This window comes from Sus scrofa, chromosome 8 (assembly GCF_000003025.6).
Source record: "Sus scrofa isolate TJ Tabasco breed Duroc chromosome 8, Sscrofa11.1, whole genome shotgun sequence".
Taxonomy (NCBI): domain Eukaryota; kingdom Metazoa; phylum Chordata; class Mammalia; order Artiodactyla; family Suidae; genus Sus; species Sus scrofa.
This window is the reverse complement of record NC_010450.4, coordinates 96,985,056-96,989,010: the sequence shown is the minus strand read 5'-3', so window position 1 is coordinate 96,989,010 and position 3,955 is coordinate 96,985,056.

Sequence of the window (3,955 nt, the reverse complement as noted above, 5' to 3'; positions counted from 1 at the left end):
TGCCCAGTCACTTATGAAGTCTCATACTGGAGGCATGTACTGGCAGAGCCAGAAACACAAGCTCAAGCCTTGGCTGCAAGGGTAGATGAGAGAAGGGAAAAAAAAATTATGAATGCGTTTTAGCTTCTAAGAGGACAGGCTCAGTGTGAAAAATTTTCCAAATGTAGAAGAGTCTTCAGGAAATGAAGAGTGGCCACAAACAGGATATATGTCCTCCACATCTATTTCAATTCATACTTCATATTGCAGCCAGCTCATTCTAAAATACAAAGCTGATTATATTATTAACTTACTTTAAGTTGTGGGAATTTTAAAACACAATTACACATATAAGCGTTTAAGGACCCTCCCAACTTCAACAAAGTTTTTGCCACTACTTTTTCACCTAGCCTACTAACATACTTCCCCCTATGGAGTATTTTGAGGCAAATCCCAGTTATCATATAATTCCAATCATAAATTCTTTAAGAGATGAGGACTTTTTAAAAGCATAACGTAACACAGCTCAGAATAATTCCTTATTATCTGATGAGTCTAGTTTTGAACTTTCCAATTGCCTCAAATACATATTTGAGTTAAAACAAGATCCAAAATAAGATCTGTATAATACATCTGATTTGAGATCTTTAAATTTCTTTTCATCTATGACTTCTCATCTATAAACTTTTTTTTTTAATTTTAAGAAACAGGACCAGTTGTCTATAGAATAGATCCACCCTCTGGATGGCTCAGAGGGTTAAGAACACAACTAGTATCCGTGAGGATGTGGGTTTGATTCCTGGCCTTGCTTAGTGGGTTAAGGATCTGGTGTTGCCATGAGCTGCAGCGACATAGGTCTCAGAAGTGACTCAGATCTCACATTGCTGTCTCTATGGCACAGGCTGGTAGCTGTAGCTCTGATCCACTCCTAGCCTGGGAACTTCCATATGCCAAAGGCGTGGCCCTAAAAGAAGAAAAAAAAAAGTACAGGACATCATTTGGGTTTAGATGGTTACTTCTGAGAGTTGGCATTTACTTATCTTTTTTTTATTTCATATAAACTGGTAGTTTAGTAGTTCCTGTTGAGGCTCAGCAGAAATGAATCTGACTAGCGTCCATGACAACGCAGGTTAGATCCCTGGCCTCGATCAGTGGGTTAAGGATCCGGCATTGCCATGAGCTATGGTGTAGGTCACAGACGTGACTCAGATCCCGAGGTGCTGTGGCGTAGGCCGTGGCTACAGCTCCAATTAGACACCTAGTCTGGGAACCTTCATATGCTGCTAGTGTAGCTCTAAAAAGACCCCCCCCCAAAAAAAAACAAAACAAAACTAGTAGTTTATATCTACAGGCTTCATTAGATTCTAGTCCAAATTTTGGGCGAGAAACACTTTCATAGGCAGTGCTGGGTACTTCCTGCTGCATCAAATCAAGCAGCACATAATGCTTACTCACATTTAATGATGTTAAGAATGATTAGGTTGAAGGGTTAAGATGGTGGAATAGAAGGACTTAAGCTTACCTTAGCTCACAAAAACAATAAAATTACAACCAACTGCTGAATAACCATCAACAGTACAGACTGGAAACTACCAAAAAAGATATCCTATACACAAAGACAAGCCACATCAAGACAGTAGGAAGTGTGCTTTCCCAATGTAAGCAATCCCATACCCATCAGGTGGGCAACCCACAGGCTGGAAAATTACTATTGCAGTGTCTCTCCCACAAGAGTGAAAGTTCTGAGCCCCAGGTCCGTTCCCACAACTGGGGTCTGCATTGGGAGAAGGAGCTCCTAGAGCGTTTGGCACTGAAGGTCAGCAGATCTTGTGTGCAGGAGGTCCACAGGACTGGGGGAAAACAGAGACTTCACCCTTGAAGGGCAAACACATGCTTTCATGTGCACTGGGTCCAAGGACAGCAGAGATTCCATAAAAATCTGGATCAGACCAACCTGCGGATCTTGGAGGATCTCCTAGGGAAACAGGATGGCTATAGCTTGCTGTGGGGGAATGACGTGGAGATAAAGGTCTCAGGAATAATCATCAGTGTGAACGCCCCTGGAGGTGGCTACTTGGGAAAAATCTGGCTCTACCCATCCAGACTGAGACAGCTCAAGCCAAACAACAAACAGGGTGGAACACAGCTCCATCTATCAGCAAACAAGCTGCTTAAAGTCCTCCTAGCCACAAAGCCACCTCCAATCACACTCAAAGTCCCAACTATCACAGGGATAAGAGTCAGCTCCTCCTACCAGGAGACAGGCACCAGTCTTATCCATCAGGAAGCCTGAAACAAGTCCCTGTAACAACGTCATCCACAAGGGGGCAGACACCAGAAGCAAGAGAGTCTACAGCCATTTAGGCTGCAAAAAGGAGACATATACACAATGAAAAGGCAGAGAAATATGATGTAGATGAAGGATAAAGAAAAAAAATGCAAAAAACACAAACATATGGAGACCAAACAACATGCTACTAAACAACCAATGGATCATTGAAGAAATCAAAGAGGAAACAAAAATACCTAGAAGCAAATGACAACAAAGACACAACAATCTAAAACCTAAGGGATGCAGAAAAGCATTTTAAGAGGGAAGTTTAGAGCAATACAGGTTTACCTCAGGAAACAAGAAAAATATCAATAAACAACCCAACTTTACACCTAAAGCAACTAGAGAGAACAGACAAAACCCAAAGTTAGCAGAAGGAAAGGGATCATAAAGAGCAGAGCAGAAAAAAATGAAATAGACACAAAGAAAACGACAGAAAGGATCAATGAAACCAAAAGCTGGTTCTTGAAAAAGATCAACAAAATTGATAAACCTTTAGCCAGACACATGAAGAAAAAAGAGAGGACTCAAATCAATAAAATTAGAAATGAAAAAGGAGAAGTTAAAACAGACATCACATAAATACAAAGGAGCAAAAGAAACTGCTACAAACAACTATATGCCAACAAAATGGACAACCTAGAAGAAATGGACACATTCTTAGAAAGGTACAATCTTCCAATACTAAATAAGGAAGAAATAGAAAAGATGAACAGACCAATCACAAGTACTGAAATTGAAACTTTGATTCAAAAACTTCCAACAAACAAAAATCCATGACCAGATGGCTTCACATGTGAATTTTATCAGAAATTTAGAGAAAAGTTAATGCCTATACTTCTGAAACTATTCCAAAAAACAGTAAAGGAACACTCCTAAACTCATTCTATGAGGCCACCATGACCCTGATACCAAAACAAGACAAAGATACCACAAAAAAGAAAATAACCTTCCAGTATCAATGATGAACATAGACATAAAAACGAGGAGGATTAAGACGGCAGAACAGAAGGACTGGAGCTCAACTTCTCTCCTAAAAATAACAAAATTCACAACTAAAAGGTGAGCAATCTCCACCCAAATGGACCTGAAACCTTAAAAAAGATACCCTACTCCAGAAGAAAAAGAGAAGGCCACATCAAGAGGTAGGAGGGGTGATTTTGTGATATAAACCACCCCATACCTCCTGGGTGGGAAGCTCCACACTGAAAACTGGTTCAGAGAGACTCAGCTACAGGAGTGAGAGTTCTGAGCCCCACATCAAACCCTCACACACGGGGATCTGGCACTGGGAGAAAGAGCCCCTGGAGCATCTGGCATTGAAGGCCAGTGAGGCTTGTGTGCAGGAGCTCCACAGGACTGGGGGAAACAGAGACCCCATTCTTAAAAGGCACACACAGACTTTAACGTGCACTGAGTCCCTGGGCAGAGCCAGGTCTCCATAGGAATCTGGGTCAAACCTGACTGCAGTTCTTGGAGGACATCCTGGGAAAACAGGGGTGAATGTGGCTTGTTGTGGGGGAAGGACATTGGAAGCAAACCTCTTGGGAACTGTGCCTTTCTCTGGAGGTGGCTATTTTGGGAAAATCTGGCCCCACTGGTCAGTCAGTGCTGAGAAGCCCCAGGGTAAACAACAATTCAGGT